Here is a 15,014-nt window from a genome sequence, read left to right on the forward strand (position 1 = left end):
AATCAGGGGCATCAATTATTTGAATGAACCCTGTACTGGTGCCATGAGGTGCCTGCTCTCTCTTCCCAAAAGAGCAGGAAGAGAGAATCCCACAATGAGAGGGGCCAAAACCTCCTGGCCAGAGCTCGAGAGCTATCTACACACTGATCTAAATGCAAGGCCCCTCCAAGTCCAGATGCTCAGGTTGTGTACAAAGGAGACCATAAGGGAAGTAAGGTGAGGCCCAAAGAGGGAAACAGAGGCAGAGGAAGGGACGGTGTGTATGTGTGTGTCTGTGTGTGGGAATTTTACTTGAGCAAAGGGGCCTCAGAGACACGAGGTCCCCCAGACCCGGAGTGGCAGGCAGTTGTGAGCTGTCTGCAGGCCATGGAACTCGGAAAGAGCAGCAAGTGCTCTTAACTCACTGCTCTCTCCTGCCCTGACTTCCAAGAGCTATCTGGGACCTGATTACAGAGACTAAAGCAGACAGAAACCAAACCATGGGAAAGAACATGGTGTCCATTCAGATTAAAGAAAATGCAAGTTTACTTGGAGGGGGGCAGCCTTATCTGATGTTTACATTCCGGAGAGCCCTGCAGCTTCTCATCTCCGTGAGAAAATACCTGCAGGGTGTTCCTCCTATACCAGGCAGAGATGCAGGCGCCTCCCTCAGCCTGCTCCCCTTCACACCCGCCCACACACACACACACACACACACACACACACACACACACACCCCCGCTGGGCCTCCTGTCTGGCTGTGTGGGGGGGACTGGCCAAGCTAGGAATCCCACCTTCACGTTCTCTTGTCTAACTCTAAAGTCGGGCCTTGAAATGCACTGCCTGAGATAACATGAGAGCGGCTGGAAATATGAGGGCCCTGAAAGGACACACGTGCACGCACACACACACACACACACACACACACACACACGCGAACACACACGCGAACACACACATGAACACTCACACACAAAATCTCAGAGATAGCCCCTGAGGGAAATAGCCTGCCACCCCTCTTTGCACCCTACACCACGGTGAGCTCTTGGAAGTCAGGGCAGGAGAGAGCAGTGAGTTAAGGGCGCTTGCTGCTCTTTCCGAGTTCCATGGCCTGCAGACAGCTCACAACTGCCTGCCACTCCGGGTCTGGGGGACCTCGTGTCTCTGAGGCCCCTTTGCTCAAGTAAAATTCCCACACACAGACACACACATACACACCATCTAAAACACAATAAATCTCCTTTGCAAAGAAAGGTGAGGCCGGGCGGTGGTGGCGCATGCCTTTAATCCCAGCACTCGGGAGGCAGAGCCAGGCGGATCTCTGAGAGTTCGAGGCCAGCCCGGTCTACAGAGTGAGTTCCAGGACACCTAGGGCTACACAGAGAAACTCTGTGTGAAAAAACCAAAACCAAAAAAAAAAAAAATTTTTTTTTTTTAAAGAAACAAAAGTAAGATGAAGGAAATCAACACTTCGTCCATTAGCCGACCTGTGTCTGTCTGATCGTGCCCAGGCCAGACACCATGCTGGGTGCAGACACTGCTGTGACTTGTCTATACTCAGTCGCCGGTTATACAAACTATGATGCAGCTATTAAAACAACAGGAGAGACAAAGTTGCCTTGGGGAATTAGGAAAGGTCATAAGAAAGCGGTGACCTTTCAGTTGGCCCTTGAGGGACCCATTGGATATGAGAGGGCATGATACCGTGCAAGTGAATCCTGGGCAGAGGGGAAGACCTGGGCAAGGTCGGGACCCGCCTCCTCTTCTCCCCGACAGCTGTTCTTCCTACTGCCCCTCTACATCCCTTCCATCAGCTCTCAGACATGTTCTAGGGTTGCCCACCTTGAACGTGCTCCCTAGACGTGCCATGCTTGTTGTTATATTAACGACACAGCTAGAGTCACCTCAACTGAGGCAATGCCTCCCCAAGATCAGGCTCTAAGGCATTTTCCCAATTAGTGATTGTTGGGGGAGGGCCCAGCCCATGGTGGGTGGGGCATTCCTAGGCTGGTGGTCCTGGGTTCCTTGAGAAAGCAGGTTGAGGTTGAGCTAACCATGGGAAGCAAGCCTGTAAGCAGCTCCCCCATGGCCTCTGCATCAGCTCCTGCCTCCAGGTGTCTGCCCTGTTTGAGTTCCTGCCCTGACTTCCTTCAGTGATGAACTGTTAGCTGAAAGTGTAAGCTGAAATAAACCCTCTCCTCCCCAACTTGCTTTTTGATCATGGTGTCTCATTGCAGCATCAGAAACCCTAACGAAGACACATGTCCCTCTCCAGATGCTTCCTCGGCTCTCTGACAATTCTCATAGCTAAGTGTTATGCCAGAGGGAGGTCTACACACAGCTTCTCTCCTGCTCACCCTCCCATTTCCCCTCAGAAGCTGTGTTAGCCAGAGGCCTCCACATCAGCAGCCACTGGCCATCCCTGTTCCTGGACTCCAGCTTCCAGCCGCTGAATTCTCCCTCTATCCTCCTGAAAATGGTCCCCTAGTCTCTTTGATGCTCCATGCCCATGAAGCTGTGGTCCCTGGTCTCCATGATTTCTCCATCTCCAGCCAGCTGACCCTCTTCTACTTGGACTATAAATATTGATTTGATTTTATTGTGGTTTTTTTGAGATAGTGTGTGTGTGTGTGTGTGTGTGTGTGTGTGTGTGTGTGTGTGTGTGTAGTCCTGGCTGTGGCTGTCCTGGAATTTGCTCTGTAGACCAGGCTGGCCTCAAACTCACATACCTGCCTCTGCCTTCCATTGAGTGCTAAGACTGAAGGTGTGTGGCCTGGCCAAATATTGAGGTTCTTAGCAGCTGGTCCTAGATTCTCTTCTGTCCTGTACCATTTCTGTGAGCATATAAATGTGTGTTTGTGTGTGTGTGTGTGTGTGTGTGTGTGTGTGTGTGTGTGTGTGACAGAGAGAGAGAAAGTAGAGTGCATCAAGAAAGTGGCTGTTTTATGTAAGTTCTGGAAATAAAATTCAGACTCTCACACTCGGGCAGCTAGGACTTTACTCCCTGAGCTGTCATCTTCCTGGACTCTCGTACACTGTTTCTTTCTCTGAGTCTCTGCATCTAGTGCTAGGAGCTTAGTGTCTTGCATATTTTTTTCTAAAGGCTTCCACCTTTAGATGTTCACCCGATCTTCTGAGCTGAGCTCCCAAGCAGACGGTACTAACTGTGTAGCTCTGGCTGGCCTGGAACTTACTATGTAGACTAAGCTGGCCTTGACCTTGAGGTGATCCTCCTGTGTTGAATATTACTTTAACTATGTAAAGATGTGTTACATTTGTTTACACTTCATTTGCTTAACTATGTAAAAGTGTGCTACATTTGTTTATGCTGCATTTGTTTAACTATGTAAAGGTGTGTTACATTTGTTTACACTCCATTTGTTTATGCTGCATTTGTTTAACTATGTAAAGATGTGTTGCTGTTTCACCTTGCCTGCCTAAGGCACCTGATTGGTCTAATAAAAAGTTGAATGGCAGGCTGGAGAGATGGCTCAGAGGTTAAGAGCACTGACTGCTCTTCTAGAGGTCCTGAGTTCAATTCCCAGAAACCACATGGTGGCTCACAACCATCTGTAATGAGATCTAGCGCCCTCTTCTGGCCTGCAGTCATACATATTGTATACATAATAATAATTAAATAAATAAATCTTTTTTTAAAAAAAAGCTGATTGGCCAATAGCTAGGCAGTAGAGGCATAGGCCAGCAGAGAAAATAAGTAGGAAGAGGAATCTAGAGAGAAAGAGAGGGAGGCCCCAGGGGCCAGCCAGCCAGGTAGCCGCCAGACAGACAGACATACAGTAGGACATACAGAATGAAATAAAGGTAAAAAGCCCTGAGGCAAAATGTAGATGAAGAGAAACAGGTTAAAATAAGTTATAAGAGCTCTCGGGAGAAGTGTAAGATAAGGCATTGATAACTAATAAATCTCTGTGTCACGATCTGGTTGGTGGCCCAAAAGAAAGTCTGCTACACCCCTGCCTCTCTCAAGTTTCAGGAATGTAGGCATGCAACACCATCCCTGGCCCTCGCCCCTTCTAGAGTCTCTGGTCATTTTAAAGTTAGCCTGCTCAAACTAAATCACTGATTTTAGCCTCCACAGCTCCTTAATCATTGCTCACTTAGAAAAATGACAAACCATCTGTCCAATTGTTCATACTGGAAACCCGGGAATATTATTTCACACCTCCATCTCTCTTACCTGACTTTCATGTAACAAATTACTACTTCCAAAGTGTGTTCTAATCTCTCCATCTGCCCACTGTGTCCAGGTTGCCCCCACCTGTCCTCAGTATTACCACCACATCCAGCGTCTTCTTGTGGGCCCTAGTGGACTTTCTGATTTTCTCCACACACTAGCCAGCAGAATCTTCTTTAAAAAAATTTCTTAGAGTGTCCATCATCCACTTAGAATCCCTCAGTGGTCCAGGAAGTATCCAAACAAGGTAGTCAGTCCCCTAGCTCCCTCCAGCCCTGCCACTTTGTCTCCCCGTGTTGATCAGCCTTCAGTCACAAAGGGGTGCTGGGTTCTGAACAGCCACACTTTTCCCACTCAGAGACCTTGAACTTGGTCCTCTCGGCTCGTTGCTCAACACAAATCTAATATATACCCATACACACACCATTTTATCCCTCCTACCCCATCCTCATGGGAGTCTCCGTAGGCCCTGGTGACCGGAGGTGTGTTCGGGATTAAGAAAGAAAGAAAGGGAGACAGACAGAAGGATGGGAGGACATGGGAAGGGAGCAAGATCTGCAATAAGAACGTGTGTGGGACAGAAAGTCTGAAGCTTGACTTTGAACCGCCATTCGAACTCTCTTCAGACATTTCATTCCAAACTCTGCACCTGTTTGTTCTGTTTTGTCCTGGTACGTCTTCATTATCACCTTCCTTTTTATTGAATGACCGCTAAGGGCCTGTGATTCCAGCAGACCCAGACATAGCAGCCCTTACCTCGCTCTGCCCCCTGGTGGCCTTTACCTGCAAACACAGCTGCTTCCTTCTAACCAGTAGCCGCGGCGCAGCACTCTGATTTCCTGGCTTAGCGCGCCACCGTGTGGACAGTTCTACTAACAGGCGGCTGCTCCGTCCCACATTCATTTCCAATGTTCCGCTGGTGGAGTACGCTCAGTATGGGCAACATCAGTGGCTCTTAATCCCCCTCCAGAGCTTCATCCCTGCTGGTCTACCGTGAAAGGCCATGCTAGAGGTGTGGAGAGCACACAAGAGACTGGGAGTCCGGGAACTGGCAATGATTCTCAATCTCTGTCATCTCACTTGTGCCCGCTCCAACACCTCCACACTCCAGCATGGGGCACAACATCCCTCTGTACTCCTTACCGCTTCCCACCACCTCAGTCCTCCTACCTTCTGATCTCTGCCCATCCATCACCACACAAACAATGAAGCCATTTTTAAAGATTTATCTTAGTTTACATGTGCATGAGTGTTTGCCTGCGTGGTCTTTGTGTGAACCAAGTGTGTGTCTGATGTCCACAGAGGCCAGAGGAGGGCATGACAGACAGTTGGGAGCTGCCGTGTGGGTGCTGGTCAAACCCAGGTCCTCTGCAAGAGCAGAAAATTCTCTTAACAGCTGAGCCATCTCTCCAAGCCCTTAGTTGTTCTTTGTTACAAAAGCAGGGGCCTGGACTGGACGTGGTGACGTGCACCTTTAACCCAACACTCCGGAGGCAGAGGCAGGAGGATCTCTGAGTTCAAGACCAGCCTGGGCTACAGAGTGAGTTCCAGCACAGCCAGGGCTACACAGAGAGATGAGCGATGCTGTTTCAAACAAAAACAAAGCAAAGCAGAAAGCAGGGGCCCGGGAGACGGCTCTCCTGGTGAAGGCGTCTGCCGCCGAGTCTGATGACCTAAGTCCGATCCGGAGGATTTACACCAACTCCTGAAAGCTGCTCTCTGACTTTCACACGTGTGCTGCAGTGCACGCATGTGTATGGACACAGAAAAAATAAATGTTTTTAGGACAGGGTTTCTCAGTGCAGCCCTGGCTGACCGACCTGGAACTCGCTTTGTAGACCAGGCTGGCCTCAGCCTCACAGAGCTTCACCTGCCCCTGCCCTCAGATGTAATTTAATTTAGTTTTTATTTATTTATTCCTATGTATGACTGTTTTGCCTGCGTGTATGTCTGTGCACCATGTTTGTGCCTTGTGTGCTGGCTGGTTTGTGTGTCAACTTGACACAAGCTGGAGTCATCAGAGGAAGGAGCCTCAGCTGAGGAAATGCCTCCTTGAGATCCAGCTGTAAGGCACTTTCTCAATCAGTGATCAATGGGGGGGGGGGGGCAGCCCATGGTGGGTGGTGTCATCCCTGGGCTGCTGGTCCTGGGTTCTATAAGAAAACAGGCTGAGCAAGCCATGGGGAACAAGCCAATAAGTAGCACCCCTCCATGGTCTCTGCATCAGCTTCTGCCTCAGGGATCCTGCCCTGACTTCCTTCAGTGATGAACAGCAATGCTGAAGTGTGAGCTGAATAAACCCTTTCCTCCCCAACTTGCTTTTTGGTCATGGTGTTTAATTGCAGCAATAGAAACCCTGACTAGATACCTGGTGTCCAAAGTGGGCAGAAGAGAGCATTAGATCCTCTGGAACTGGAGTTACAGACAGTTGCGAGCTGCCATGTTCCATGTGGGTGCTGGGAATTAAACCCAGGTCCTGTGGAAGGGCAGCCAGTGCTCTTAAATCACTGGGTCATTGTGGTGGTATTGTGTTCCCCGAAATATTGTGCACGCTAATAAACTTATCTGGGATCAGAGAACAGGATGGCCACAATATTAAACATAGAGGTTAGGTAGTGGTAGCACACACCTTTAATCCCAGCACTCGGGAGGTAGAGCCAGGTGGATCTCTGTGAGTTCAAGGTCACATTGGAAATAGCCAGGCATGGTGACACACATCTTTAATCTCAGAAAGTGAGTCTTTTATGCCTGGGAGTGATGGCAGAAAGTAGAAAGACATATAAGGCGTGAAGACCAGAAACTAAAAGCTTTTGGCTGGTTAAGCTTTTAGGCTTCTAGCAACAGTTCAGCTGAGATTCATTCAGATGAGGACTCAGAAGCTTACAGTCTGAGGAAACAGGATCAGCTGAGGAACTGGCCAGGTGAGGTGGCTGTGGCTTGTTCTGCTTCTCTGATCTTCCAGCATTCACCCCAATAACTGGCCTCGGGTTTGATTTTTTTGTTTTGTTTTTCAAGACAGGGTTTCTCTGTCACTTTGGAACCTGTCCTGGACTAGCTCTGTAGACCAGGCTGGCCTTGAACTCACAGAGATTCACATGCCTCTGCCTCCCCAGTGCTGGGATTACAGGCGTGTGCCACCACCACCAGGCCCTTCTGGATTTTTTTAACACAGGGTCCCTGTAACCAGGCTGGCAACCAAGCAATTCTCCTGCATCAGATGCTCAGGATTACTGGCAAGAGCCAACATGTTCTTTAAAAAGTTTTTTAAACTATGTGCATATTATGTCTGTGTGTGGGTTTGTGCTCAGGAGTACAATGGCTGCAGAAGCCAAAGAGGAATGTGAGCCCCTGGAGCAGGAGTTACAGGCAGCTGGCAGCTGCCAGATGTGGGTGCTGGGAACCAAAAGGTCCTCTGGAAGAGCAGTGTGTACTGTTAACAGCAGAGCCATCTGTCTTAGTTAGGGTCTCTATTGCTGCAACGAAACACCATGACCAAAAAGCAAGTTGGGGAGAAAAGGGTTTATTCAGCTCACACTTCAGCATTGCTGTTCATCACTGAAGGAAGTCAGGACAGGATCCCTGAGGCAGGGGCTGATGCAGAGGCCATAGAGGGGTGCTCCTCATGGCTTGCTCAGCCTGCTTTCTTGTAGAACCCAGGACCAGCAGCCCAGGCATGGCACCATCCCCCATTGATGACTAAATGAGAAAGTGCCTTACCGCTGGATCTCATGGAGGCATTCCTCAACTGAGGCTCCTTCCTGACGACTCTAGCTTGTGTCAAGTTGACACACAAAACCAGCCAGTGCACCATCTTTCCAGCCTCCATGTTTAAATCTTTTACAGACAAGATCTTTAACCTTTACCATACGCTTTGTGGTTATTTCAAAATGGTAAAGTTGACTTGGCTCCACTATGTTGTCTGTCCAGATTCCACTTGTATGTGGAACATGAGCATCCTTTCATGTTGAGTCTCACCTAACGGGATCCTATCGATACATTCTTGTTTTCAGGATTGAACACTATTCCCGCAATGAATTTCACATAATTTTACTTAACTAGTCCCTATTTTTGCACATTTATATTGCTTTTAATTTACTGCCATCATAAACTGAATTCCAACGAGCATTTCTCTGGCTGTGTGTATGCATGGATGCACATATTTGTACCTGGAGTTTGAGCCAAAGACCTTCCTATGCTAGGCAAGCACTGTACTACTGAGCTACATCCCCAGCTGGGCCTGACAACTTAAAAGTCGTTTTGCATTGCAAATATCCCTGTGGAAGGCACGCTTGCCCATTCAAGTGTGATGGCCTGATACAAACTGTGAGGCTATTCTTCCCCTTCCTGCAAAGCCACACTTTCAGACTGGGTCATTTCAGGTCAGTGGGCTCACACCAGGAAGCACTTGGGAGTCACTTCTCATTTGCAGCCCATCTACTCCCGTTCTCCATCTTCCAGGACTCTCAAGTTACTTGCTGTCTTCTCAGCTGGCACAGAAATCAGTCTCCATCTGACTTCACCCACTGGGTTAGTGTAAAGGAAGGCACTTTTTAACTCCTCTGTGTTGTCATTTCCAAATCATACTTAAAGCCTTTGTATCATGTCTTGCATTTTATCACGTGTTCTATTTTGTGAGAGTCTCGTGTAGTCCAGGCTGGTCTCAAACTTATGATGTAGCCAAGGATGGCCCCGAACTTGTGGGACTCCAACTCAGGCCCTTGTGCATGCTAGTCAAGCACCCTATCAGCTGAGCTAAACTCCCAGCTATGACTTATGTGATACAGAGCCGCTCCTCGAGTGCTTACTGTGTGCCGGTGCTGCGCTGTGAATTTGTTCTAAGTTGTCCTTAAGCATGTGTGGACAGGTAATAGTGATCACAAAAGATAAAACTGAAGTTCCAGGCCCAGCAGAAAGGGTTCCGGAGTCTTCGACCTGTAGGTTGGTTGGTAGTGTCACAAACTGTTAGATAACTCAGTAGACAGATGTCAAACCGGAAGATTAATGTGAGCATCCGCCTTCAAGCCATCTTGTATTCTTCTGGAGTCTGCACACAGCTCCACACACTTGCCTACGGATACTTGACAGTATTTGAACTTGAGATCCCTGAAAAAAAAGTCACCGTCTGACTTTTAACAAGGCAAGCAGTGTCGGTCCAGGATGGTCAGAGTCCATCTTGACTTGGAGAATATAGGATTGCTCTATCTGTAGTCGATTTTAAAATAGTAAAAGTGACTAAAAGTCAAGCAGTCTTTTAGTATCACCATGTGGGCCATTCTAAATAAGGCCAGAGATAAAATACTCCTGGGGAGGAGGGGCAAGGGGGAGATTCCTTCCTTTCTTTTGAAACAGGATGTTAACAGAGAGATATGCAACCAGGCTAGCCTGAAACCCACGATTCTGCCTCAGCCCACCCCCACCCCCACTCCCACCCCCACCCCCACACAGTGTTGGGATCACAGGTAGCTCATGCCCAGCTAGTGTAGTGTTAACAATAAATTCAAAGCCCAGTGAGCATGCTTTGATTACTTACCTTTTAGAAAACGTTGTAGTCCATATGGGAGGCAATTCAGAGGCCACCCAAAGTTTTTCTACATCTATTCATTTTTAAAAATAGTTTATTATGTATATATTTGTTCATGAGTAGATGCTTGCCATGGCATGTGGAGGCCAGAAGAAAACGTTCAAGTGTCTGTTCTCTCCTTGCTCTACATGAGCTCAAGAGGTCAAACTCGGGCGGTCAGTCTTGGTGGCAGGTGCCTCTGCTGAGCCACCAGCACCTACCTGCACCTGTACATCTGAGACTACACCTTTACACTTCAGAGTACTCTTGCAGCCATAGCTTAGAACAAGATGGGTTTATTTATTATTTATTTAGAGACAAGGTTTCTCTGTGTAGCTTTGGGGCCTTTCCTGGAACTCACTCTGTAGCCCAGGCTGGCCTTGAACTCACAGAGATCCACCTGCCTCTGCTGGGATTAAAGGCATGAACCACCACCGCCTGGCCATTTATATTTTTTAATGATTGCTTTTTAAAATTGCTTTATCTATATAAAAATTTACTTTTAGTTAGTGTGTGTATGTGCATGTGCGTACGTGCTTCGCCCCCCCCCCACCCACACACACACTTTTTCCCACATGCATGTCTATGGCATGCACATGAATGCTTGTACCCTCAGAGGCCACAAAAAGGCATCAGATCACCTGGAGCTAGAATTCCAGGAGGTTGTGAACTGTCTGATGTGGTTCCTGAGAACTGAACTTAGGTCCTTTGTAAGATCAGTAAGGTCTCTTAACAGCTGAGCCATGTCTGCAGCCCCAGATCTTATTCAAGTAAGAATTACAGTTACAGTATCCAGTCTATCTGTACTTGGCAAAATTAGAGAACAAACTCTATTATCTATCTTATCTTTGTGAGTCCAGTTTTGTACCTAATTTATCTTTATCATAACTAAAGAAAACTATAATTATTACTATCTAGTCTTCAGCTCCATCAAAGACCCCCAGAAGGGTGAAATGTTACCTAATGACAGAGATATCAAGGTGCCTGGACAGTCACTCAAAGTTTCTCTGTAACATTGGAGCATCCAACTCTGGCCTACAGGCTTAGCACATCTGACAGACTTTTCTGTGAAGCAGGAATTCTGAAGGACTGTTTTACCTTGTCTTGGCAAAGTTTGGCAGTCATCTTTCTTGTCCCCTGATGGTCCAGTTTGAACAGTAACTGTCAGCAATTAAGACAAGGGCAGTTGCTCCCTTTTCTCTTTCTGCTCTCTTCCCTCCGCGAGGTCTGTTTCCCTCTCTCCCTCTCTCCCTCTCTCCCTCCCCTCCCCTCCCTCCCTCCCTCCCTCTCTCTCTCAATAAAGCTCTAGAAAGGTCTATGTAGTAAGGTCCAGGACATCCAAAGATACAAAATAGAGAGACCTTGTCTCTGTCTCTGTCTCTAAAAAAAAAAAAAAAAAAAAAAAAAAGTCTATTAGGCAGTGGCGCACGCCTTTAATCCCAGCACTCCGGAGGCAGAGCCAGGCGGATCTCTGTGAGTTCGAGGCCAGCCTTGTCTACAGAGCAAGATCCAGGACAGGCACCAAAACAACACAGAGAAACCCTGTCTCGAAAAACCAAAAACAAAACAAAACAAAACAAAAAAAAAAACAAAAACAAAAAAAACAAACAAAACAAAGTCTATTTAGGTCATGTCACATTTTGGCATATTTCTCAGCAACTGTTCAGATCTCTGCTTTAGGAAAACGTGTGGCGCCATGTGCTACATGCATTGCAGTAGATAAAGCCTGCAGGCAAGGAGCCTGGTTAGGAAGCTAATACAGTGGTCAGCATGAGAAACACCAAGGAAAAGAGCAGACTATTAGAGAAGAGTGTGGGGCACTGTGAATAACAAGTCTTGAGAAGTGATTTTGTTCTCTCCTGCACTAATATGGAGCAAATACACAATATACTCAGGCACACACACACATCTAAATATTTAAAAGCTTTAGATTTTATGTCTGACATGTATGATGTGTATGAATACATGTGTACCATGTGCACGTCTGGTGCCCTCACAGGTCAGATGGCATTGGATCTCCTGGGACTGGAGTTTCTGATTGTTGGAAACTGCCAGGTGGGTGCAAATCTGACTCTTCACCAAGAGCAGCAATGCTTCTCAGATTTCCTTTCTTCTGTGTTTATAGATCACCTGGGAAATTTGTAGGAAATCACCTTGACTAGTAGGACTGGAGTGATACTTGAGATCCTTTTTTTTTTTTTTTTTTTTTTCTGTTGTGGACCAATAAAATGTAATGATCCTAGAGTTAAGGTGACCATTGAAATTAACCACAGCACTTGGGAGGCAGAGGCAGGGGGATCGTTTGGAGATTAGTCTGGTCTACAGAGCTAGTTCCAGAATAGCCAGAGTTTCACAGAGATACTGTGTTGGGGGAAGGACACCCCCCCAAAAACCCCAAAACAAAACAACAAAATAACTTTTTAAAAAAATTATTTTTCTATTATCAGCTTGATACAGTATAAATAAATTCTTATCTTAATAGTGAAATGTTTCATTGAGGCTTGCCCAGTAATTGAGTAAAACCAAAACTTATTATAAGCCACAGTCATCCTAGGGTCCCCCCTGCTATATAGCCTCCCAGGTTCTGTGGGTTGCAGTCTGATTGTTCTTTGCTTTATATCTAGTATCCACTTATGAGTGAGTACATGTTTGTCCTTCTGGGTAAAATAACTTAAATTGAATTGAGAGTGAAATTGTCCATTGGAGGCAGTGAATTTCAGGAAGGTCAGAGACACACCAAGTAAGATTGCGATGCGTGGGGTAGGGAGACGTGCAGTTACTAAGCACCTATAATATCCCAGTTAGGCCACTAAACATAGCTCATTTAGTACTAGCAGTGGTCCACAATGTTGATTATTGGTGACCTCATTTTTCAGGTATGACCCCAAACTCAGAAACAGTAATTACTTCACTCAGGCACACAACCAGCAAGGCAGCAGGACCTCTCCTTGTCAGCTCAGGGTTCTTTACAAGTTTTCACAGGCTTTCTTTTTTTTTTTTCAAAGAAAGAAAACTAGGGCTGGAGAGATGGCTTGGGGGTTTTTTAATTGAGCTTTTTGTAGTCTAGGCAAAAGTATCTAGAGCTCACAGTGAGTCATTATGTAGCCTTGGCAGTGATCTTCAGTTGACCTTTACCATTACTGTACACATATAGTTCACTCTCCTACCCGACAGCCTGTGTAACCTGCGTGTGTTGTGGGGGGAGACATGAGTGAGTGTAGGCATGCCTGTACCACAGGACACTTCTGGAGGTCCAAAGACAACTTACAGGAGTCAGCGCTCTCCCTCTGCCAGGTGGGCTCCAGGGATGAGCTCGGGTCCTCAGGCCTGGTGATAAACACCTTCACCTGCTGAGCGTTTCAGGGGTCCTGAGTAATCTTATTTCTGATTAAACTGTGGCTTATATAGAGAGAACAGATCCGAAACGTGTAACCTGCTGTTGCTGTAGTCCTAGACACTGAACCCGGAGCTTCTTGCATTTTAGGCTGTGTTCTACCACTAAGCCTAAATCCTTTCTATCCTGTTTTCTAAAGGTATTATGAAGACATTTTCCGGGGCCCACAGCTTTTTTGTTTCTGTTTTGTTTTGTGGGAGGCATACCTGTGTGGGTGCCCATCCATGTAGGTGCTGATGATGCCCACCTCGGCAGTCCAGGAGACTATGCCAGGTATCCTGTCTCATTCCCTTAAAACAATCTCTCACTGAACCTGGTGTTAGGCAGCTGGCCAATAAGCTCCGCAACTCCATTGTCTCTGCCTTCCACAATGCTAGAGTTACAGGCTAACCCTCCTCCAGCCATGGATCACCTTTTAAAAAACAAAACATGTGGATATAGGGGACTAAGGCCCTTATTTATGCTTGAGCAGCAAGCCCTCTGGCTGAGCTCGACAGATACCCAGCTCCCGTTTGTTAATAGCCATTATGTAGTTCAGAAAGGCCTCCAGCTCTCAGCAACCCTCCTGCCTTAGCCTCAAGAGGCACACACCACCATGTTCATTCTAAACGTCATTTCCTCAGAGAGCTTCCCTAAGCAGGGAATCTAGAGTTGCACCCAACCACCTTTTACTCTTTTAATTAAAAAAAAAAAAAAAAATGTATTTATCATGTACACAGTGTTCTGTCTTTATGTCTTCCTGTAGGCCAGAAGAGGGCGCCAGATCTCATTACAGATGGTTGTGAGCCACCATGTGGTGCTGGGAATTGAACTCAGGACCTCTGGAAGAACAGTCAGTGCTCTTCACCTCTGAGCCATCTCTCCAGCCCCTCTTATCTCACTTACCTATAATGTTTATCATTTGTAATAATTTTTTTTTGAGCTGAGGAGTGAACCCAGGGCCTTGCGCTTTACCACTGAGTTAAATCCCCAACCCCATTTGTAATATTTTATTCAAAATAGTTTTGTTCTGTTATATCCACAAATCTCTGTTAAACACTGCCTGACACATGGTTGGTGCTCAACAGTTTTTACTTAGTGAAGTATAATAAAAACGGAGCATTGGCTGGAAGAATGTGGTTAGTTAGCACTTGGCGATGTACCTTGTGGGTAAATTGGAGGGTTCCAGGAGGAGCTAAAGTCCATGGCCATAGCACGTTCAAATGTTACCTTCTTTTTCTTTCTAAGCACGCTTAATTGAAACCATTTACAGAACGTTGCATTCGCTTTACCTTTACAAAAAGTGACTTAAAAAGAAACTCAGAGCCGGGTGGTGGCGGCGGCGGCGCCCGCCTTTAATCCCAGCACTTAGGAGGCAGATGTCTGTGAGTTCGAGGCCAGCCTGGGCTACAGAGCGAAATCCAGGAGAGGCACCAAAGCTACACAGAAACCCTGTCTCAAAAAACCAAAAACGGGGTTAGGAATTTAGCTCAGTGGGAGAGTGCTTGCCTAGCAAGCACAAGACCCTGAGTTCGATCCTCAGCTCCACAAAAAAAAGAAAGAAAGAAAGAAACTCAGATGTGGTGATATATTGTGTTTCCCAACATATTGTGTACCCTAATAAAACTTATCTGGGGTCAGAGAACAGAACAACCACTAGATTAAACATAGAGGCCAGACGGTGGTGGCACACACCCTGAATCCTTGCATTCCAGAGGCAGAGATCCATCTGGACCTCTGTGAGTTCAAGGCCACCCTGGAAACAGAGGCAGGCATGGTGGCACACGCCTTTAACCTCAGGAAGTGATGGCAGGAAGCAGGTCTATAAGGCGCGAGGACCGGGAACTACAGGCTTTATGTTTTTAGCAGCAGTTCAGCTGGGATCCACTGGGGTGAGGACTCAGCTT

The sequence above is a fragment of the Onychomys torridus genome, chromosome 16, assembly GCF_903995425.1.
Source record: "Onychomys torridus chromosome 16, mOncTor1.1, whole genome shotgun sequence".
Lineage (NCBI taxonomy): Eukaryota > Metazoa > Chordata > Mammalia > Rodentia > Cricetidae > Onychomys > Onychomys torridus.